The 24920-nt window shown below is 34.8% G+C and overlaps 1 long non-coding RNA gene across 2 annotated transcripts; it reads right to left on the bottom strand.

Annotated features, from left to right (window-relative positions):
- Window positions 1-545: 545 nt before the first annotated feature.
- LOC140849795 (uncharacterized) lies at window positions 546-17785 on the bottom strand. 2 transcript variants are annotated; one of them, XR_012131985.1, is made up of 3 exons: window positions 17581-17785; window positions 12269-12335; window positions 546-604 (listed from the first exon to the last, which is right to left on the bottom strand). It is a non-coding gene; the product is annotated as an uncharacterized lncRNA (long non-coding RNA). The 2 variants fall into 2 exon arrangements; XR_012131984.1 differs by lacking the exon at window positions 546-604 and adding an exon at window positions 3736-3871.
- Window positions 17786-24920: the final 7135 nt, after the last annotated feature.

Genomic DNA, 24920 nt, shown 5'->3' with positions numbered 1-24920 from the left:
AATGAAAACTGAGTGCAACCAAAAGAGTTAAAGAAACTGCCAAAAATTTAATCAAAAGTAAGAAAGTTCTGTGCTCACAGAGCAGGTTTAAATGAGTAGAAAAGGGAGGGAAATACTATTGTTTTCTGATTATACCCTAAGGGGCACACTTGTTAAATAAAATATTTCTATAAATAACTTTAATCTACAAAGCATTTTGAAACATATCTTTAAATTGATTTTTGAATGGAAAAATACAAAAGATCAAACATCTAACATGAGATTTCTTAACTACTTTATTGGAAAAAATCATTTGAGTCAACAAAATTAAATTTTTTAAGTTATCTTTCTAGGAAAGATTTTAGAAATTATAATTCATTGAACTATCACCCAGCTATGTGATTGAACTATTTGGTATACAAATGGAATTATCAATAGTTTCTTTTAGGTTAGTATCTATCAATCCTCAACACTGATTATCTTATTTTTGTATTCACACTCAAAAATCAATGCTTGTGTAAAAATCCATTAATGATCAGATGTATAAATAAATGAAAGAAAATGTACCTGAAATATGGGAAAGACACTTGAATATACTGGCTTGGCTATGGCTGCTTCACTCTTTCTAAAATGAAAAAGGACATGATTTGAGCTTTCTATAATCTGAATTGAAGGAAGCAATATGGATAAAAAAGATTTTATACATTCAAATAGACTCTTGAGCATTATATTTGAGTCTATTCAGAGTATTTAATGCAGCTAATTCAACACTATGAATTTTTGTCTTCTTCCCTGAAAGTAATCTAAATTTGTGCTACTGTGAAAACAGGGAAGAAAACCTTCTTTTACTAAACCCCCATACTGGCTGAGCAGACAAATAGGAGTGTCTTGCCAATGGGCTTCAGCCCTGGACAAGTTCACTATGGATTCAGTGTGACCAAAGAAATGGCAGTAAAACGTTCTTGGGGTGAAAGGTTTATACCCAATTTAATTTCCACAGTGGCAGGTCAATGAGTAAAATCACTCAGAGCAAATCTGCATGCAGAAAGCTGGTCTCCGCGTCTGGGTCCCTCTGCCCGCACGGCTGTCCTCTGGGCCTCTCTGGCCTCACAGTAGTCCTGCACAGCCATCCTCTGAGCCTGTGCTTGGTGCTGCCAACACTCCAGCCTCTGCTCTGCTCTCCCGCAGACTTGCAGCCCTGCCACTGTGTCTCCCAGAGCACTGGGGAGGGCTCTTTGTATAGAGTCAATAACAAGATATTGCCCACATGTGTGTAAGTGAGCTATCCAACCAGGGCCAGGTGAGAATCCTGGCCACAGGAACCTTCATTTTATCCACACAAGTATACAACACATGGTTCAACTGTTATCCATATTATTAAATCTTCACCCCCACTAGTGTAGTTACTGTCAAGGAAGATGTTACACAATCATTGGCTATATTCTCCTGCTGTACTACCATACTCATGACCAACTTACATTATGATTGAGAATTTTTGTGCCCCTGTATACCCCTCACTCTCCCTACCTACCCACCTCATCCCCTCCCCCATAACTACCAGTCACTTCTCCAGTCTACTAGTCTAATGCTATTTTTAAAAGCATTGATTGTAACCTACTAACACTCCATTTTAATGTTTATTGAAATTGCCCCAAGACAGGATGACTAACTTAAAATACACTTTTTTCAAAATCCAGGATATGGTGCTCTGAGGTACCACATGAAATTAATAACTATTGATTTCATTCTGATTACCTGTCTACTGTCCACCTAATTACTCTTTGGTTTATAAAATTTCTAGTTACAAGAATCTTACAGGCTGGAGTATTTTTTAAACTTGGTGATTCTTCCATTTGAAGTAAATATGCATATAAAGAAAGCATAGAAAACATTAATCAAACACTGGGTTTAATGAAAACTGTCAGAGGTAAGGAGAGTGGGCATAACAGAAAACAAATATATGCATCAATGTAGACACTAGGAGACACGGTATTTTCACACAATGGATAGTGTATTGAATAAAACTAGGAGTCTTAGTCTTCATTCAGGCTCATGTATTATTATGTGAGGATAGCAGATGTGTGACAGGTTCAACCTGATCACAAGAACTAAATATAAATATAAAGGCATATTTCAATTCTTCTGAGAGATGTAGTGCGAGAGCTCGAGAGCAGAGCCTGAGCGACACAGGTGAGGAAGATGCTGAGAATAAAGTGACTCCTGGCTATGAATCACACATGTCAAGGAATATTCAAGAGGATTAGTTCAGTCTGACAAAATAAGGGACTACTTGTGCCTCAATAAGTAGACAATCTTGAGTTTTAGATATAATTACAAAATATATTTTTGTTCTCTTTGTTGTATTGGGTAATTTTTTTCAGGTGTACTTTAACCCTATGATGGTTGCACGCATGTGGTACCTTCTAATTTTTCTGCATCTGTTTCCTATTCTGTTTAAACTCATTCCTGTGCTCTACTTGGCTCCCACATTATTTAAAACCTCAGTTATCATTACTCCTCACTGTCCCCCACCTCTAGCATCTAGTCTGTCACTAATTTTATCATATTTGTTTGTGAAATATGTTTCTAATCCCATTTCATTTCTGTTTCTCAGCTTTTACTTAATGTTATTTCTCCTCTACAAAACTGTTATTTTCTAATGTAAACCTACATAAAATACTCCCTTGCTTAAAGGAAAAGCCTTGAATATCAGCACAAGATAATCATATTTTTAATTAAAAATGTGAAAATATATGTTTTGACATGGATATATTATATAAAACTAAAAACCTGTAATTAAAAAGAATCAGTATTATTATCCAGTGTTTTATTTTAAACAAAAATAATATATTTAATATATTTTGTGTATACAGGCTTAAAGTATGTCTTCAGCATAATCACTGTCCCTAAGTAATAAACCTGCATCTTTTTAATAATGAGGTGCCATCTCATGCTCAATTAAAGACATAAAAATACCTTAATGTTTGCCTGATGTCTCCTCAGTCTTCCCAGCCTACTTCTCTAGCTCAGTATGTTACACATTCTCTTTAGCATTTCCCCTGCCTACCTCATTCTTTAGCCACAGTTGATGGCATACTGTTCCCAGAGAAATTTGTGCATTTCCATGAGTTTTTCTCTTTTCACATATTTTTCCTTCTGCCTGGAATTTTCATCCCTTTCTTTTTTAACTAATGGATTCTTATTTGTTGTTCAGAATGCTTCAAATTTTCCTTCTGTGAAGATGTCCCTAACCTAACCCAGGAGAATGAATCACTATGTCCCAATTAAGTGTTGGGGGAGGTCATTGAGAAGACATGACACTCTGACCAGAGAGCTGCAACCAGCTGTTGGAGGCTCCCCACCACTGCCGCGTCCTTGAAAGGTGCTTTCTTCTTGCCTTCCCCATTTCCAGAAAATGCCCCACAGGATATAGGTTTGAGACAGAAATATGGTATTTAGACTATCTAGATGGTATACTCAACCCAGTTAAAGCTTCTATATAAACCTAAGAGTTGGCGGGCAGATACAGGATGCTACTTGTCTTGCAGCCATCCAGGACAAACCTAGTAAATAAGTTCCCTTGCTAATTAAACTTGTCATCTATCTATCTGGAGTGGTCTGCTTCTTTTTTTGGTCTGTCCTTGCCCTCTGTAAATCCAGGGGTCAATTTATGAGCCAACAGTAAGGTATTACAGCAAAATGGATACACATAATAGCTATCAAAATTACACTCTAATTAGTTCTTTAAATTTTCTTGGTTCCCTGATAAAGTATGTGCTTTCTTAGACTATATCTTCCATAGATTGTATTTTGTTCCTTGTTTTATCCACAGTCTTTAGTGCAATATCAAATAGTACATCTTCAACAAATATTTCTTCAGTGACTGTAAAGACTGCAAGAGATAAAAAGTTTAAACTGTTAGGAAATTATTGCATTCAAATTTTTTACCTCCTACAATCCTAATTGAATTTTAAATATATTTTCTTGCCTTTTAAACTATGATTACTTCCCTTATTACTTCTTACTTCTTCCAGCCATCTCCAAACAAGATGATTGACAAACATACATCCTTGAATTACTGAAAAATGTTTCTTTCAAGTACAGTTTGTAACTGTTTCTATACAGAGGGAATTCCCTAGGAGGGAGAAAGTATATAATGAAAATTTGGACCTTGACTGCCTAATCTCCTGCCCAGTCACACTCTAAATACTTATGTCCTCAGAAATTATCTTCTATTAATGAAAGATTAATCTGAAAAAAAAATTGAGGATTATGTCTAGGCATTAACAAAAGCTTTAAACATAAATGATTTTTAAGAAGTATTTACACTGTCTCATAGACTTCCTGAACTTCTGTCCTCTGTAATTAATTTTTCTTGACAGAAAAATATGTTAAATATTGGAGTTATGAAGGAAAAAAATAGGGAGAGGGGAGAATATCAGGGAATGACTCTGAATTTGCTCATAGTAATTCTAATTCAGTCCATGATAGTTCATGGCAGACAATGAACACTCAATAGATTTCTGTTATTTGAAATAAATGATTCAATAAATATTAGTTGAATATTTATCATTATCAAGCCTTTTCTAGGCCTGGGGAATTCCTAATTTAGTGAATAAATACTGCATCCTGATTTATTTAGCAAATACTTAACGGAACACATACACTACATCAGATATGGAACAGCAATCTAGATGGAGGAGAAAATGAGTTCACATAAATTTCAGGCTGGTGTTGTGACAGAAGAATATTTAAATGCTATGAAATAAATTGAGAAAGCATTTAATTCTACTCTAGGGAGAATGAAATAACATTCAGAAATTTGTTGAACATCTATTGATGGATGTGCCAAGTATCGTAACAGATTTGTCATTTATGCCACCCTGGTGGTATAGCATAGTGCTACTTGTTTCTGCAATGCTTGGGATAATTTCACACATACTAAAATAGAACAACATATTACAGTAAAATACATAATTTACTTGAGTGTTATTTTATCTCTCAGCCACTATTTGTTTAACTTGCTGTCCTTAATTGAGTTTATTATTAAGTGTGGTTTCACCACTATCTTCTCTGTATCTGCAATTTCTTTTCTGTTTTGATTCACAGTTTGACCCTTATGCTTGACAAAAGGAAAGCCAGTGCTATGTTTAATTTGCTGCAAAGTAAAAGAAAAGATGTATAACAAAGGATATTAAAATAGAAGTCATCAATGACCGATTGGGAGGCCCATCGGAAAGTGCTCGAGAAAGTAGATGGCAAAGATTATTACACAATTTAGGATAAGAGGATGGATTTTCATATTATGAAAGGTGTCAGGAAATTTAGAGCAACTTGGCAGTATAGCCAAGGAATTTTATAAAATGTAATTGAAAGAAAATATGACTAGAACAATGTAAGTTTGCTATGCTCTAAACACCTGTATGATGCTGCAAACTTTTTCCTATGGGGATTTTCTATGGGGCCCCATGAATAACTGAGTAACTTAGTAAGAGCATTCTAATAATACTCCACCTTCAAACTTGATAAGTATATGTGAACACAGTGCTCTTTATAATTCTTATATAAGGCCAGAAAATGTCTTTAAAAAGAAGTAAATTTGAGCTGGATTTAGAGCAATAAAATATGTTTCAACAGATGGTCAATGAAGAGAAAATAAAATTAGAAGAAATGACCTAAATATTTATTCCATATTCTGGGACTTTGAGAATGTTATGAGGTGAGGTTATGACCAAGACAGGGTTTGGGGACAGGAAAAAATAATTAGAAATTTCAAGCAAAACTGTTATAGGAAGTAGTCTTGAATTTTGATGTTATTAAAGTCTATGCAGTTATTTTAAATAGTTTTGATATGAAGTTCAAAATATAATCAATATAATCTAATGAAAACAAAGAAGAAAAACTAGAAGCCATTTGCTTTATGTGGGCTTAGATTTATATATATATATACATATAAGCCCTACTTACTAATTTTATGAGTTGATTTACTATGCATCTTTCCTTTATGTCAACATCAACTTTCCAGAACACAGCCAAGAAAAAAGAAGATAAAAATTACTATCAATAAACATAAATTTTTCTTGAATTTATTTTATTGACAATAGGGCATCTAACATCCTGACTTCTTTTAACAATTTAAATTTTATACCTCTACCCCACTGATCAGCCCATAACAAATCAGAAGCAATAATTTTAGAAGATCTTAGAGGAAACTTCTGCTTCTGGGTATGAGGGAGTAGCTTGTAGCAAAATAAGGATAACTAAAATGCAAAATAAAAATCTCTTTCTACAATTTATAGATGGGATTTTAGGGAACCAAGGAGAGGTGGGCTGATTTTCTGAAAGCTGCTCTAACTACAGGTGTTTGCTAGTTCTTGGGGAAGGCAACAAGACTATAAGGTCAGACAGACATAGAGCTGTTACTAAGAGGATGGAAAACCAGCAGAGCTTTCAGCAATTTCAGGAGTCTGGGGAGAATAGGGTAGAGATCAGAAGTACAATGTCATCCAAAACTTGAGAGGCCAACATCTCACAAAAATTGAGGCATAGAGAAGTAAGGCAAAAGTAAGGAGCTAAAGAGCAAGTTGCTCAAAAACATCATGTAATTTTTGACAATTTAAAAGTGTTGATGAGATTAAAAAAAAAACTGGATGGCACAGCAAGGAGAGGTGCTCTTGGTATACACACCATGCATAGATTAGCTCTTCACCGGGTTAAGTTAATCTGTCCTGTTCTCATTATTCAACAAAGGAAACATGAATCCCCTATGGAGCAAAATACCAGAGTCTCTACAATTATGAATGTAAGATGTCTCACAATCAATAAAGATATACTCAGCATACCAAGACATATAAATGACAACAAAATGTGACCCATGAAAGACTTAGACACTGTATTTACTAAGGACAATTTTAAAGTAAGTGTGATTTAAGTGTAAGAAGTAGATGATATAATGAAGAATTTCACCAGAGAACTGGAATCTATAAAATTGAAATTATCAATATAATTTTTACTATTTATAAATAACAAATTAAGTAACAAATAGATGAGTACAACAACAAATTGGATATAGCAAAAGAAAAGTTTAGAGTCTGGAAGTGAATGGCAAGAGAAAATATCCTAACTGCATGGAGAGTGAAAGGATAGCAAATAGGAAAAAGAGAATAAGATACATATAGGATAAGGGTAAAGATATAATATACTTGTAATTGAAGTTCCACCAGGAGGGGAGGAACAGAATAGAGCAGAGCAACATCTACTGATGGCCAAGAATAATCCAACACTGACAAAAGGTATCAACCCATAGACTTAAGAAATGCTGCAAAACCCAAGGAGGATAAATTACAGAGAAAGGGACTCCTCAGCCTTGTCCTTTATGAGTATCAGTGTTTTGTATCTGGGTAAAGTGAGTAAATTTTGGCATTACTGAAAAAAAAACCAGAGACACCTGAGAGAAGATCATATGAGGATAGCATGGTGAGCCTGACTGCAGAAATGACCAGAAAGTAGGAAAAAAGCAAAAATAAATGTTCTCATGACACGACTCCCAGAGAATAAGGGGGAGGTGTCCTCTCTCACCAAAGGAGAGGCATCTGCCAAAGGAGTCTTCATCCAAAAGAAGAGAAGGGGGTCTCAGACTGCAAACTGAATTTCCTTCATCTTCATTTGTTTTATATAATATGAGATAGTTGGTGGAGATAATTTTTGATACACATACATAGCATTTTATGGTAGTGTTTTCATATATTTTGTCTCTCCCATTTCATAATATGCTATAATTGAGACAGGACAGGTATTTAAAAAATCTATATTTCAACCACAGTTGAAGTCATATTGAGAAAAGTGGAGTTTGGTATTGCGTAGGATCATTCTGGCTACAACTCTCTAGAAGTTGATTTCTAAGGGGATAAGTTATATTTTTAATTAAAAATCAAATCTTTAAAATTCTGATACTTATTAAGGAATTATAGTTAGTTCTTTTAGGAGTGAAAATGGTATTATGATTTCGTTTTTAAGGACACTTTTCTTTCATAGATATCCTGAAATACCTTTTAGTATGACACCTGGTATTTGCATCAAAATAATGCAGGAAGTATAATGCCAATGTTCTACATCTTGTTTTGGGCGATTCTGAAATTGTGAAAACTCATCAAACTGAAAACTTAAGATTTTTTTGCATTTTATTGCATGTAAACTATATCTAAATGAGGAAAACATATGAAAAAGTAGCTAGCAAAGACAATTTTGAAAAATAACAAAGCTTGAGGATTTATGCTATCACATTCAAGAAATGTTAACTACTGACGTGTGTAACTACTGTAATGAAAACAGTATGTTCTAGTATATGCATAGAAAATGGGCCAATGAAAAATTACAGAATAGTGAAAGACAAACTCAAAAATATACAGTGACCTGATGTAAGAAAGTTTGTCCTTCAGTGAAATTAGAAAAGAATGGTCTTTTCAGTAATGGTCATGGGTTAACTGAAATAAACATGTAAGAAAAAAAAATCAATCTTATCTTCCAGTTTATAGTATATTAAACAATTAATTCCAGATGGAAAATAAATGTGAAAGGCAGAAAAATAAATCTTCCAGAAGAAATCACAGGAGAATATGACCTTTAGATAGACAGGATTTTTTAACTAGGTAACAAAAATACTAACCCAAAGAGGGAAAAAAAGCTAAACAGAACTACATTAAATTAAAATCTTCTGTTCATCAAAAGAAAGCATTAAGAAAATGAATAGTAAGTAATGCACAGATGAGAATATACTTGCAATGTGTACATTTGATAGAGACTTACACAGACTATATATATAAGAAATTATACAAATCAATAAAATAAAAAACTCCATAGTAAACTAAGGAACAAATTTGAATGGGCATTACAAAAGAGGATATCCAAATCGCCAATCAACATATGAAGGTTCTTAAGCTTATTAACAGAGAAATGCAAATTAAAATCCAAAGCAATCATTACATGACTTCCAGAATATTAAATCAAAAAGAGATAAAAGCTTTAGTGAGAATGTGAAGTAATTGGACTTTTCATATATTGCTGGTGGGAGTGCATAAAAGGAAAACAACTTGGGAAATTCGTGGTATCTACTGAGGCAGAACACATACTTATTTTGTGACCCAGCCATTTCATTCCTTAGTGTATACCCAACAGATATGTACACACATATTCAACAAGGCATAGACATTTATTTTTCACAGTAGCATTATGCACAGAAGCTAAACTGGAAACAGTCTAAATGACCATTGACAGTGGAATGAATAAATACATTGTGTTCTATTTGTAAAAGCAAATATTTCTTAGTAATGAGAATATAAAAATTGCTGCTATACAGAACAAGACTGAATATCAAATTTATATATAGTTCAAAATAGGTAGAATTAATAATGATAAAAATCAGACAGTTGTAATGTTTGTAGGATAGTAATTTGGAGAGGTCATATAGGGGACTTTGGGATGCTGATATTCTACTTCTTGAATGTGTATTATTTTAAGAATATATTGTGCACAACAATAAAAAAACAGTTAAGATTTTCACAATTTATCATTTGTTTTTTATGTATTAATCTAAAATTTAATACTTTCTCCACATATGCATACATTCACACACGATATGTCATACAACAGAAAAATGCACAATGAAATTAGACACACACAATAAAATCAGCAAAAAGACTTCCTAGCGAAAATGTGGATCACAGTATTTTTAGAAAGCAGTTCCATCAACTCAAAAATCAGTGCCATTGTGGAGTTATTTAGTGAAAGCATAATACCTCTACAAACTTCAGGAGATTATTAAGTACTTTTTTTTAATACAGCAAAATGTGTTACTGGTCTTAAAAGTGAAAAAGTGTTATAAAACAAAGTTAAGTCCTATATATTTTAAAGATTTTTCATTTTGCTCTGGTTTCCAAAGAGTCAACTCCCCACCCGTTTTTTTCCTTCTGATAAAAATTCCCTTGATTACTAGAAAAGACTAGGTAGAACATTTACATCTCAAAGAAAAAGCTAAAGAATGTAAGTTCCTCCAAGAAGGACTTTTGCTTACTGAGGTCAGAATTTTTACAATACCTACAAGCCTTTAAAGATGAATACAGGAGATCTGGGGACTGGTAAAAAGGATAAGTGATCTTTTTCTGTTCTTGTGAAGACTCAATTTGTAAGACAAGTTGTACAATTTGTCTTCAATTTTAGGACAGATTTAGTAAGAAAGGCTTTTAAAAAGTTATCAGATTTTGAATATCAGCTTTCAATTCTACCCTCCAAGAGCCAAAGTCACTTCCAAAACCAAAAGAATGAATAACACAGATGATTCCCCCCAAGAGTTGGCAACAGATGGTAGGATCCTAGTCTCAAATGGAGAACAACCTGCATTTCTATCTGGCCGTATATGTGGGCCCTCAACCTGATGGTTGAACTGCCTACATGCACAACAACCTGGGTATACCAGGCCAGCTGAAAGACAAGTCAAGTTCTTAGGACAAAAAATGAGACACAAAGTATAGCTGTCACTAGGATAGAAAGGATTGACAACCACTGGACACCCAAAAAATAAATTTGTAAGGGTCCGGAATTGAAAAGTAATGGACAACATGGAATTTTAACTTCCTTTCTCAACAAGCACTACAGAGATTTGGGAGATCTGACCCTAGGAGGAATTCTCAGTCATTGCCAGCTTCTACCAGTTTTTCCAGCATCCCATCTGCAGGTTCTAAAGAAATTAAGTTTAAAATAGTATAGCCCCTGGTTATCTGCCAGAGTTTGGCAAGGTTTTCCATTAAGTTTTAGTTTTCCCTTGGTTCGTTAAAGGATTAACTGGTATTAGTTTACTGGAGAGTCCCTCAACTCTGGGAAAGCCAATATGGGACCCTTTCTTCAAGAGTAAATATGAAGGCATTTGAGTTGGTGTAGAAAGACTTGAGAAAGCATGTGAAGACAATCTTTTTGCCAGTGTCCTAGTTAACTGCAAATAAGACAGTGATTTCTGATCCACTGTTTGAGATGGAACCCTAGAAGGGTTTAGCAGGTGAGCCCAGGTGTCTCAGGTTTCTGGCTGTGGAGCTGTAGCAGTTTGTAAGGCCACTAACATGGTGGAATTTTCTTTATAGTTCTTTAGTCTTTTCAGAGTGGAAAGAAAATTCAGACAGAGAAATAGATTGAGTACTCAGATAAAGGAGGATAGAATACTAGGAGTCAGGTTAGTCTTACGGTCTTAGAGCCTTTTGTTAGGTGCCTCTGATGTCTATTTTTCATTAGTCTTTTGCAATGAATATTTCAATGAAGACATTTTAGTACCTTGAAGGCTTAGAGACTTCTGCATAACAATTAAAATAGGTAACACATTCTTTTGTTGATTTGGGAATCTTTGCTTTTAAGTATACTTCTTAAATGAGCAATATCAGCTAATTGGGACATTACCCATAATGGCCATTATAATTCAAGGTTGTCTTAATAAAATGTTGCCATTTTTGTAGATATCTCTAGCTTCCAGAACCATAGTTATTAATAATAAGAAAAGCAGGTGTGCCAGAAAATGGCATTCTCAAATCTTCCAAACTTGAGGATCACATTTCTTTAGCTAAGCCTTGAGTCTATGCCAAATTAATACCTAACAGAGATGTGCTATTAGGTTGAGGATTGTGTGGTTTTGCAGTGTACCTCCTTGCACAGAAACTTTCTTGAGACTGACTGGTGACCTAGTGTCAATCTAACCTGTTCCATGACCAATTTATTCTAGAAGAGGATCTGAAAAGTTAGGTGGTGAGTGCACTAAAAGCTTTAAATGTTCAACCCCTGCACACCAATTTTTCTACTTTGGCTTCTGAGATTCCATTAGCCATGGATCTATCATTATTCCTTTTGCCAGAATATTTCTTTATAGCAACAGATGCTCTGATGGTCTTTAATAGTCAGACTTATGCAGACTTTGATTTTGGTGGTCACAAAGTCCAAATTTCTTAATTTATTTCCCCAATTTCCCCAGAGGTTTATGCTGTGGATTATGCTCCAGGCTTTGTTAAGTCCCCTGATGGCTGCTATCCTTTGCTGACTTGGAATTCCTTCTTTTTTGAGTATCATAGAACTGCCCCAGATCCTTTTCAGGGCCCCAGAATCTTCCTAGGAGCAATTTATTTATTTTTGCATAAAATTTGTTTGGGTAAGAGAGCTGCACACAAGGCATAGAGTTCCAATCTAAGAGTGACTTACTCAAGGCTCTGTGTAACAATGAGAGGAACTGTGAACACAAAGGGTCCAGTAGGTGCCTCACCTGTGCATTTCCTTGTCCCATAGGCTGTTAGCAGTCAGCTTCTGATGCCATTCCTCATCTCCAAAAACTGTTAAAAAATGATTGAAGAGAACAACTTAAGTGATGCAAATTAACTTTATTAATTACATCATGAAGCAGATAGTCTCCTCTCAGAAAACTGCAAAATGAGTCAGAAAGCAGGAAGCTTTTATAGAATAAAGAATAAAGAAAAAGGAAGAGACACAGAAAATATCTGAGTTGCTGAGGCCACAGAGTCAACCTTGTTTTGGGGTGAGAAAGCCCAGAGTTGGATCACTATTTGGAGATTGGCTGACTGGATATACTGTGTTTCTGCCAAACTGAGCATTTACTGGGACACAAATGTTACCTATGTTTTGATTTGCTGATGTGGCACTCTTGGCAGGAGGGCTCCATCTTGGGCCTAGAAATTTACAGTTAACCTTTGAACAGCACAGGGATGGGTGTTGATGTGTCATCTAGTTGAACATCCCAGTATAACTTCTGAATCCCTAAAATCTTAACTATTGGTAATCTACAATTGACAAAAGCCTTATGATAAAAGAGTTGATTAACATATGTATGTGTATTATATATTGCATTCTTACAGTAAGGTAAGCAAGAGAAAATGTCTTTTCAGATTGTCACATCACATAAAAATTCCACTATATTTATTGAAGAAAAAAAATCCACGTATAAGTGGACCCATGCAATTTAAACCGTTGTTCAAAGGTCAACTGTATTTCACCAGCACCAAAGCTAATTTTCAGCCAGTTTCTGGCAAACTGTGGAAATTTGACATTCTGCTTTAATGACTTCATAAGGTGTGGAGGGCAGAACATAAAGCTTCCAGCCTGCCCAAGGTGTAGAACTGGATTGCAGACTCCACATAAAGCAGAGACCTAACAACTGAATGAACATTAAACCCCACCCCACAGAAGGAGATGGATTGAAAAACTTGCAAATCTTGACCTTCATAATTGGTGGAGAAAAAAATCCTTCTTGTGCATTCATAATCAAAAGATGGCTTTTACTTGGGGTGAAAACCTATGAAGACAGACTTTCTATGAAGATAATACAACTCAATTCTCCAAGTGATCAATATATTTTAACATATTACAAATGAAAGGGTAAGAATCATACTACTCACTTGAAAAATGTGCAATTAAATTCAGCATCTATTCTTTATAAAATTTTTAATGAAAGAAATAGAAAATGTTTTGAAAAGTAAAGTGAATATACAAAAAGAATTGGCAAATACCACATCTGACTGAGCAAAAAATGGAAGCATTCCTTTTAATATCAGGAACTATACAAGGATGCCTGCCATCACTACTCCTAATTTAATTTAATAATGAGGTCCTTGCCAGTGCAGACAAATAAAAAAACAAAGAAGATTTAAGGAATGGAAAAGAATCTTTATTATTTATGTAAGATATTTTTTTCCACAGAGAAAACTACCCCCAATCTACTGAAAAATTATTGGAATTAATGAGAGTATGGCAAGGCTTAAAGTAGAAAAATCAATTGCATTTCTAAAATCTAGCAGTAAACACTTAACAAACTTCTAAAGATAAATAAAAGTGACTATTTAAAATTAAAAAATAGAAATATCTTTTGTAAATATAAAATTTTTAGGGAGCAAATTATAAAACTTAAAGAAATAAAAGAAAATCTGAAAAAAATCATAGAAACATAACTAATTCGAGGATTGGGAGAACATTGTTATATATAAAGTTAAATTGATAGAGACTATAATTCTAGTAAAATTCTTATTGTGGTTTGTTTCATTCAACTTTACATATAATTTAGTAATATGATGCTAATGTTTTTATCAAAGTGCAAATGACTGAGAATGGCTAAAGGCCTTCTAGAAAAAGAACAATGTGCAGAGACTGGTCCGTCCAGATAATAAAAATCAGCTATAAATCTATAGTAATTAACAGAGGGAGGATTTAGCAAGAGTCAAACACAGACAAAAGGAACTGAAAAGAAGGCTTAGATATAGACTTGGAGTGTAGAAACAGATCCACACATATAGAAACTGATTTGAGATAGAACAAGAATGGAGGAGTGGTATGGAAACAATAGGCTCTTAAATCATAATGTGGCAGTAATACCAACTATAAAATATTATGGTTGGTTGGTTTCGGATGAGAGGAATATGAAATACTATTACTTTATTCTTTGCATTTCCTTTTTTGAAATTCCTACATATAAAAAGACAAAAAAGAGCAAATATCATTAAAAAACATTGAATGAAAGGTGAGGAAGAGTAGATTATAAATAATTCCTGAAATCTGGCCATGAAGAAAATCACATAATTTAGACACTAGTTTGAAGAAAACAAAGACAAGAAGACATTATTTTTAATGTTAGATATACAGCATATTTATAGGCTGATAGGAATGATCCAGTAAAAAGTGAAACCTTGATGATGAGAAGGGTAATACAATGAATTATTTAAAAGTTTGTCTGTATAGGAAACTCTTAATCCTCTAAAATCTGTATAAGTGAAGCATAGTGCAGACATTGTGACCATAAGTTGGAATACACTAGGTTCTTTTCCAAATCTGTATTGTATTTCAGAAAGAACAGAAAATAGCTACAAAAAAAAATGCTGGAATATTTCTGGAATTATCTTTTTGACATGGAAAAATGTAATGTAGCCATCAGTGTAAAATAAACGAGTATGGATACCATGAGACCAAAGGAAATAAGTTCAGTATTTTACTTTCATCGTTTTCCATGAGGAAAATATTCTTTCTTGACAGAAGTTAAAAAATTATTCTTTTTAGTTTATTTATAAAATATGCTGTGGGTCTACTGAACTACTGAAAAACATAAATACGTAGGGAGGCAGGTTACAAAAAACACAGCAGAAAGAGTTGGTAAGCATTGCCACTGTTCACCAAAATGTGGTCCTTTTGTATTTCTAAGCACAGGGAAAGACTGTACTTCTCCAACCCCTTGAATTAAAAGGTGAGAGGAGTAGTGAGGAATCTTAATTGGAAGTCCTTGATCCATTTTCAAGCCATATTCCTCCTGGCTTCAGTGATTGTGAAAGCATATGTTGATATGGAGGTGCCATAAAATCAAGAGCAGCCTGTTATGCTGAGTAAATATAGGGAAGGCAGATGCTCTGGGTCATTTCCTACACACACAGTGATGTGTGAGCAAAAGTAAACACTGGGGTAAGCCAGTGAGAACTTAGGGTTGTTTTTACCACAGTATAATCTAGATCTAGCGTGAATTAAGAAGCTAAAGTATAAGTGGAGCAGGAAAGTAAAGGAAGCTGGGTAGAAGAAAATAAGAATCTTCAAAATATCCTTGAGTCTTAGGAAGAGAAGAGTTCTTTGTGTGAGACAGTAGAAAATGCTATGACATGGTATAGCTCAAACTATTTATTCCCTCCTACTGGGACTGGGTTTGAATGTTCTCTGCTTAGTTATCTGTGATTAATACCTTAATGATATTTTATCTCATTTATTTTTTTCATTTTAAAATGTTTTGTTGTTATGGGATCAGAAAAGATTAAGTCTAGAATTTTGAGCTGTAAAATTAGAAAACAGAATACAACCAAAAGGAAGATTCAATATGCATATGCTTTGGAAAAAGGAAACTTCTAGCATTTCATTAATGCTTTGTTAATGCATACCAGTTAACTCTATCTTGTAATGTTTACACTAAGGGAAGGTAATTAAATAGCTAGTACTGGTTCTTAATAGTTTAAGAAAATACAACACACCTTTGAACTTTTAGTACTTGTGTGTTATCTTTGTTATTTTATTTTAGGCACCTGGGTCTATTTTAGCAAATTTTTCTAAAAAAATCTTAAGTCTCACAGCTGAAAATATTCCCATCAAGTGATTTCAGAAACTTAATATTTATGGTTAGAAAGGTATTCCTGCCCATATAATAATGAAAAAATATTATCTGTCAGTGATATCAGCATGTTTTTTAAAAAGTCTCATATGTGCCTTTCCTGTTTCACTCCTTATTGAGATTTTTAGTATTAAAACAAATAATGATTTTTTATTTCAAGGATCAAGTTACAGAAAACAATAAACTAGCTAACAGTAATAGAGCAGTACTGCATAACAATCAAACTAAAGTTCTAAATTCAGATTACCCCTTTATCCTTACTTTGGCTTGCCTGTGGAGACTTATTGAAGGAGCCTTTTAAACTTCATCAGTTAATGATAGCATGGGGGTGGGTGTTGGGGGGACTGCTTGCTATGTTTAAGTTCCATTAGAGCATTGTGGGTTTTCACTTCCTAAGTGGACCTTTTAACTTATGAAGTGAATCCTTTGAGGTCTAAGCTTGTCTGCTCTCAGCAATATATGGCTGCAATGACTTAGAAAAAAAATTTTTTTAAAACAGTTGTAATTTTTAAAAATATGTCCTTGTGAAATATTTCTCTATCATATGTAGCTGACATTTGCTTTTAAATTAGATTTTTTAGTTATAATTAATAAGTAAATGTTCAATTAAATGGAATCCGCTAAATTAAGCATCAATTGGAATTTTTTAAATTTACCTCATAGGAGGAAGTACTAAAGAGAACAAATAGCTCATAACAGCAATATAATAGAAAGACAAAATATACTAGGAGTCATTTCAAGCCTCATTATATACAGTTCTTCTCCAAATCTTGCTGGCAGATTTTAATAGTGGCTAGATTAAATCTAGAGCCTCATGCAAGAAAGTTTGCTTGGCCTACACAGCGTCATTAATCAATTCAACTAGCTAACCCCTGATTATATGAGATAGAATGCATAAAATAATTTTCATATGCTTGTACCAATTGTATTGATCATGTACATTCTAAATACTGCAAAACCAATACTTAAGGATTACATCCTTCTGATTCACTATTTTGACAGAAGCTTCTGAAGGACTGAAGGATCACTAACATTTAACTCCTTTCCTTATAAAATGCATTAAAGTAGAAATTCAAAATGTGCAAAAACCTGTGTGGTCAAAGAGAACGAGAGGAAACCTCAGCAGTGGAGAAGCATGGTTTCTCACTCTGCGGATTTACAACATAATGCCTCCAGGGCACATGACTGACAAGAACAAGAATCGTTTCTACAGTTCTTGAAAATTTCAGTTACTGAAGAAGCAGGGCTAAGACAGAAAGCTGTAAAAAGTTCAAGTCTGTATTTGGACTCCTGATTCAACGGTCACTCCTTGCAACAGGTCAGGGTAAGATGTGTATCGGGGCCACAGAGCGGAGGCCGCCCCAGCGACGCGTTCCAAGGGCAACTCTAAACCTCAGTCAGCCTGTAGGTGTGGGAAGCACCTCACGCACCGTCAGGGAAACCTCACGTACACCAGTCCCAGGCCTCCAACTCCGCTGTAGCTCGCCTGCCTTTCCACTCCAGGAAACAGGACGCACCAGCCTCACAGGGAAACCCCGCCTCGGGGCCCCTCACCCGCCTCCGCGGCCGCGCCTGCCGGTCTGGCAAGGTGCTTAACCCAGAATCCCCGGCCTGGGAGCGCCGCCTCTGAGGCGCTGCCTCCTGAACTGGCGGATTGTTTCCCATCACTAAGGGACGTCAAATGCGTTCCTACAGTGTTTGTTTTGTCATTTGGAAGCGTTGGTAACGAGATGGTGCCCGAAGACAGCTGCTGAAGGTTCTGGGGACGCTCCTAGATGCAGGTGTGGGTGCCGCGGAGCCCTCTTCGCCATCTCTTCGGCTGCTCTCTGGGAAGCTTTTCTCCGGTTGAGCACAGCTTATCTTGCGTTGTGAGTTCTCGGAGTTTGTTTGCTCTAATTCTTTTGGGTGGAAAACTGGGGTGTGAGACTCCAAGTTTTTTCACAGTGAGACTTAGAGGGCCACAACATCTGGATTTTGGCGACCTCATCTACGAAGTAAGTAAGCTCTTTAGGGAGGTCCGGACAGGTCTCAGGGACTTTGAATGGGCCCATCCCATTTTTTTCAGCTAAGCCTTGGTTTTATGGCACACACCTAAGAGGGATGTGCCGCTGGCTTGGGGATCTGGTAGTGCTTGACAGTGTACCCTACTGCACAGAATTTTCTTGAGGTTTGCAGGTGACGTAGCATCAGTCTATTCACAACCAACCTGTCCTAGGACAGGAGTCTTAGAGACATTGTCTCATTGTATAAGGGAGGATAATTTCTACAAGAGGAAATGATGAGTACCCCTCAATCTAAGAAAGCAAGACGGCAGCCTTCGGAGACTCACAAAACCTCAAGGTAAGCCAACACACTAAGCACTAGGGGGTCTTGGGGAAATAAATTAAAAATTCAGATTTTTCTGATCAAGAGCACATCAAAATCTAAGGCCCAAGTCAGACTATTAAAAGTCATGAGAGCATCCACTGCTATAAAGAAATCTTCTCATGAAAGGCATAATAAATCTTTAGCTAATGGGAATCTCAGAAGCTCTAGCTGAAAAATTCATGTGCAGGGCTTAAGGTGTTAGAAAGCCTTGCAAGCTGTTAGAGCACTCACCACCTAACTCTTAAGATTCCTGTCCTAGGACAAGTTGGTCATGGAATGAGTAAGATTGATGCTACGTCACCTGCAAACCTTAAGACAATTTCTGTGCAGTAGGTTGCACTGTAAACCACTGCTAGTTCCCCAAGCCAGTGGCACGTCCCTCTTAGGTGTGTGCCATAAACCCAAGGCTTATGGGATCCTCAAGTTTCCAAGAATTTAGAAAGCCACCTTCTGGCACACCTGCTTATTTTGTCTAATAGCTGTGGTCTCTGAAGCTGTAGACACCTACACAGATGGCAAAATCTTACTAAGACAATGGCAAATTACAATGGACATTCTGGGGAATGTTTTAATTAGATAATACCATTCAAGAAGTTCAACTGAAAGCAAACATTCCCAAATAAATACACTGGGATATCTATTTTAATTGGTATGCAGAAGCCTCCAAAAGGCTTTAAGATTCCAAAATAGCTTCATTGAAAAATTCATTGCAGAAGACTAGTAAAATATTAGATGTAAGAGGGACCTAAAACAAAAGGCCAAAAGTCTGTTCTGAGTCCTTTCTGTCCCCCTTCACTCGAGTATTCAGTCTACTGATCTTCTATTTGAATTGCCTTTCCATTTTGAAGAGACTAACACTGTAAACAAAAGTTGGCCAAGTTCGTGGCCTTACAGATATTCCCTTTCTACCCTCTAAGGAGGGCCGCCATGTGGGCTCCTTTCAGGGTTGACAAGACTCCAAGAGATTCATCAATAAACTGCTACCAGTTATTCTCTTAAACAGCTTAGGGGAATTTGAAATTAGAATCAGTTGAAACCCTTGTCAAATACTGGTAGATAATAGAGCTACATGCTCTACTTTAAACCTAATACGCACTCTGGACACTAAAAGTTGGTTTCTAGAAAAAGTCAGTACTTGGAAATTACCAGCACAGTAGAGGACAGGGCCAGGCTTGGGACCACCAACAGGATTCAGTAAAAAATAGAGCCTCAGCTGCCTTTACCTACCCTCTCCCAGAATAAACACAGCAGTCTGGTATATATACTGCAGTAGGAAATGAGAGGATGCCAATACAGATGGACTCCTTGAAGTTCTTCTCATATTAAGGCTTCCATTAGAGATTCCTTCTGGAGAGCTTCCTGTCAGCTTCAAATGTCTCAGTGTTAAATGCAATGTGGCAGTAAAAGACTACCACGTTTTTAAAGAAAGCCACTAACAAGAAAAGAGCAACTAAAACTAACAGAAAATAGAAAACTGAGAAAAGGAAGCCAGTGCACAAAATAAAAAAGAAACTAAAACAAATTGCCATAGGCATATCCTTAAATTAAGTGTTCTGCTTAAAGAATGAGAGAAAAAGGAGAGCTTGGATGATATAAAAACATGTAATTAATGGACTGGATGACAAAGTTGATAAAATTTTGCAGCATAGCTTCAGGATAGAAAATGAGTCATGCAAAGGTAGAACACATGAAGAACAGAGAATTCCGTCAGTTTGGTTCAATTTGGCCATTTCTCTCTTGGGAGACTGGCAGCTAATATTTGGCAATACAATCACAATTTAACTCATAGTACTGATATTTATTTATTTATTATTGAGGTATAATTGACATATTACTTTCAAGTTTATGAAATAATGAATCCATAGTTGCATATATTGTGAAATGAACACCACAATAAGCCTAGTTAACATTCCTCACCATACATAATTAACAAAAAAATTTAGTCTTTTCATAAGGACTTTTAAGATCTACTCTGTTAGCAACTTTCAAATATGCAATGCAGTACTATTAAGTAGAGTGTCCATGCTATACATTATCTACCCATGACTTATTTATTTTATACCTGGAAGTTTGTGCCTTTTGATCCCCTTTGTTTTTCCCACCCCTACCCACACCTCTGGCAACCACCATTCTGTTCTCTATGTTTATGTGCTTAGTTTTGCTGTTGTTTAATTCCACACATAAGTGAGATCATATGGTATTTGTCTTTCTCTGACTTATTTCACTGAGTGTAATACCTTGAAAGTCCATCATGTTGTTGCACATGGCAAGATTTCATTCTTTTTTAAATAACTGTGTAGTATTCGTGTGTGTGTGTGTTTGTGTGTGAGTATACCCATATCTTTATCCATTCATCCATAGATGGGCACTTAAGTTGTTTCTATATATTGGGTATTATAAATAATGTGCAGAGAACATGGAGATATACATGTATGTGTATCTTTTCAAATTAGTGGTTTTGTTTTTGGAATAATACTCAGAGGTGAAACTGCTGGATCATATAGTATTTTTATTTTTAATCTTTTGAAGGACTGCCATACCATTTTCCCTAATGGTTGCACCATTTTACATTCCCACCAGCAGTGCACAAGGGTTCCCTTTTCTCTGCATCCTCACCAACACTTGTTATTTTCTGTCCTTTTGATAATAGTAATTCTAAAATGTATGAGGTGGTAATCATATTGTAGTTTTGATTTGCATTTTCCTGATGATTAATGACTTTGAGCATCTTTTCATGTACCTTTTGACCATCTGCATGTTTTCTTTGGAAAAATGTCTATTGAGTTCCTGTGCCCATTTTTTAATCAAGAGTGTTTGATTTTTGCTATTGAGTTGTATAAGTACTTTATATATTTTAAATATTAACCTCTTATCAGATAAAAGATTTGCAAATATATTCTCCCATTCTGTAGGTTGCCTTTCAATTTTGTTGATGACTTGCTTTGCTGTGCAGCTTTTTAGTTTGATGTAGTTCTACTTGTTTCTAGATTACCTTAGGTGAGATGAGCAATTTTTTTTCCTTGTTACCCATTTCCTTCCTCCTCCTAATTTGATATATGTTTTAATTTATTAGATTTATTTTTCTTAGGAATTTTGTGGTTTGTTTTCTATCCTCTTTTAATTCATTTCTCAGATAAAATGTTAATATTAAGTTTCATAAAGTTATGTATAACAAAACATATTTATATCTTTATGTAATGATTTTTAGTTGTCTTGATATATCACTGGTGAATTTTGAGTTGTATTTTATAAATTCCACATATTAATATCACCATGGTAATTTTTCAGATTCTTGGAGTCTCTAACTTATTTGCTTAAAGACCTACAAAAATTTCTCAGTATTGGAGAACAAGAACGGTCATCCATCTGTGAATTTAGCTGAGAAATCTTTGACCAAATTTTTATTTTCTCCTTGTTACTTTTTTTTTTTTTAATTTGGTTTGGTTATTTTTCTGTCTGAATGCTTCTGGATTATTTTAGTTTTAGAAAAGAAAAATCAAATGTGGTGACTTAGTTTTACTTATTTTGAGAAAGCTCAATGAGCTATTACCATTTATAGTCATTTTTAAGATTACTATTTTTTTTTAAATCTGCTTTATTTTGATTATTCTGCTCCATTGAGTCTCATTATTTCTGGATATTATTTCTAATTGGTCACTATTTTAAGTTATTCTAACTACCTCTCACCTATTTTCATCCTTTTGTGTTTTCCTCCAGTATTCTATAGGTTCTTAAGTTTTCTTTCAGTTTTCTGTAGTATTAATTTTGTTTTTTATAATTTCCATATTTGATCTTAATATTGCTTTATAAGTGTTAATTACCTTCTAGTGTTTTTTCTCCCTCATAATCTTTTCATGTATTTTAATCACTTTCCATTTCTTTTCAGTTTGTTACTTTATCTCATTTTTCATCATAATCTCTTCTATGACAGTCTCAGAGTTCTAAAGGTTCAGTAATTTTAATATGCTTTATGTGTTGTACTGAACTCAAGTTCCCTTTTATTTCATATTGTAGAATCTTTTCACGTGCAAACCTATGTAGCTAGGCCAGTATTCCACACTGTTGTTTGGAGTAGAGGCTGTTACCAAGCACAGATGGTAGTAGCAAAGCTGATCAGAACCTTTCTGGCCTCCACCACGCACAGGAATTTAAATGTGAGTGTAAGAAATACTCCCAGGTTGCTGTTGGAAAAAAAGAGATACTAGAGGAGATATGTGAATTATATTACTATTGGGAAATCACAATAAAGATTAAGAAATGGTGTTTATAGTCACCCTAGACATTCTGTTATGAATCCAGTACCTTTATGTTATTCTAATTTATTTCAGGAATGGCACAATTAATGACAACTAAGTCTAAGTATCCATGTAATTTCTTATGTATATTCCACATAAATTTTTATGGTGAAAATGTTTATCTTATGCTGGCTGAGTCAGTTACAGTCTCTTTATTATTTCTGCTTTAGATATGCTTAGAATGATGCTCCAAACTGCAAATTTAAGAATATTGACAGATATTTGATTTTACTTATATGGCTTCAGGTCAAATTGCATATTTATCTATATTTATTTTGCCATGTGATAGATGGTCAGACCAACGTTTTTTCCTACCTGAACTACTTATGATTTCCACAGTCCTTTATATTAGTGCATTGTACCTCATAATTCATGTGCATTGTATTTAATGTTGTTATTAATACTGAGTGATTCCTTGAAAAGTAGTTGAACTCAAGGCAAGTTAGAGGAAAGGACATGGTAGATTATTTTTTGACAGATTCTTCTACTTACATGATGCAATTCTAAGGTCACAGTGCTTAAAATAAACTCTTTCTGCTAGATTAAATATTACTTTTAATTGTACTGCCATTCTCACAATATTTCTAATCAGAAGCCTATCTTAGGTTTGTACAAAGGTGCTCTAAACATGCAGCATTAACCTCCACTGATTCAAGGACTCTATCATTATCCCATTTTCCAGGGTGAGGTGATTTCTAATTAGTACATATTATGGTGTTTAATTTCATGTGCTAAGCTTGAAACTGATAGATGAATGGCCCTGCTTGTTTCTGAGGATGAAATAATTTAGATAGAATGGCAGGAAAAAAAGCACTTAAGAAATGACAAAGGCAAATTTCACAAAGCCAAACTTATTTTAAATGGGGTTTACGTACAATTTTCCTGCCTGTAAAGAAATTAAAGGTAAAAGTCTCTTTTGCCCTTTTAAAACCCATAAGAAATAGGTTAAAGTGAAAAAGACAACCATTTTGCTGTTGGTCTGTATAGAGTCCTAAAAAATCCCAGGAAATGGGCAAATTTATTTTTCAAAATAAAATATTCATCAGAATGATGAAGCCCATCTTTTACTATAACTCTATCAGAAAAATATTCTTTCAAAAATGATTCCTTTCCCTGTTCTAAATTTAAAAGCATATATAAAGCTAAGATCTGCTGATGCTTAATGAACTTTAAATATATGATTAGTGGTGTATCTGTTCACATTTATCAGTAGTGCAGGGTTAATGCAGGTTACAAAACACCTCTATCTTTTGCAGTGTACATTTGCAAATTAGAAGTGTGGTACTACTGTTGGAGTCAGGGGCAAGTTTCAAGGTATTTAAAGAGACACACATTATGTTCAAGCATGGCTTGCAATTCCCTTGCTATTCACTCTTTTGAGTGCAAAAAGTGTTTTTTTGCTAACTCCATTTTGCTGCTTATGGACAGCTGAAAAATCAATAGCTGCAGGTTGATAAAACCTAAATCCGTTTGATTCCTTTCCACCATTGCCATTATGCAGACAGTCAAGTGTGATCTATTTAGTGCATGCAGTACTTACTACTCTCAAGCACAGTTTCTCATCAGGGAAAAATTAGACCAGATGAAAAGTAATCAAGAAATTCTGGAGAGGTTGCAAAATCTTCCTTTTAATGGCTTCCTCTTTTTTTTTCCCCCTTCTGCTTTTGTCTTTCTCGGACTTCTACAGGAAAGAAAATTTAAGATCTCTCCCACAAAGCTCCAGGAAATTCTGTAGAAATGTTTTATGACATTATTTTCTTCAATATTTTTATTTAGTAACAGTCACTACAATAAAGAACACTTGCTGTATAAATGCCAAATTAAGAAATTTTTCTGCTTAGTAGAGCTACCAGAGTCATCACTTTGTCAGAACTGAACAAATAAAAGACTGCTTAAACTTATTTGGACACTTTCACTTCTACTGAATAGACAGATAGTATAAAGTGGTTGTAGAATCCAGAGGCTCAGGACATGGACTTGGGCAATGGACTGCCTTGGTTAAGATCTCATTTCTTTTAATTACTATTTGATTAATCTTGGAAACATTGTTTTTCTAATAATCAATTTTATTGTCTGTGTAAGGGAATCATAATAGCATCAACCTCAAA

Source organism: Manis javanica, chromosome 5 (genome assembly GCF_040802235.1).
Source record: "Manis javanica isolate MJ-LG chromosome 5, MJ_LKY, whole genome shotgun sequence".
Lineage (NCBI taxonomy): Eukaryota > Metazoa > Chordata > Mammalia > Pholidota > Manidae > Manis > Manis javanica.
This window is presented reverse-complemented; position numbering and strand designations above follow the sequence as displayed.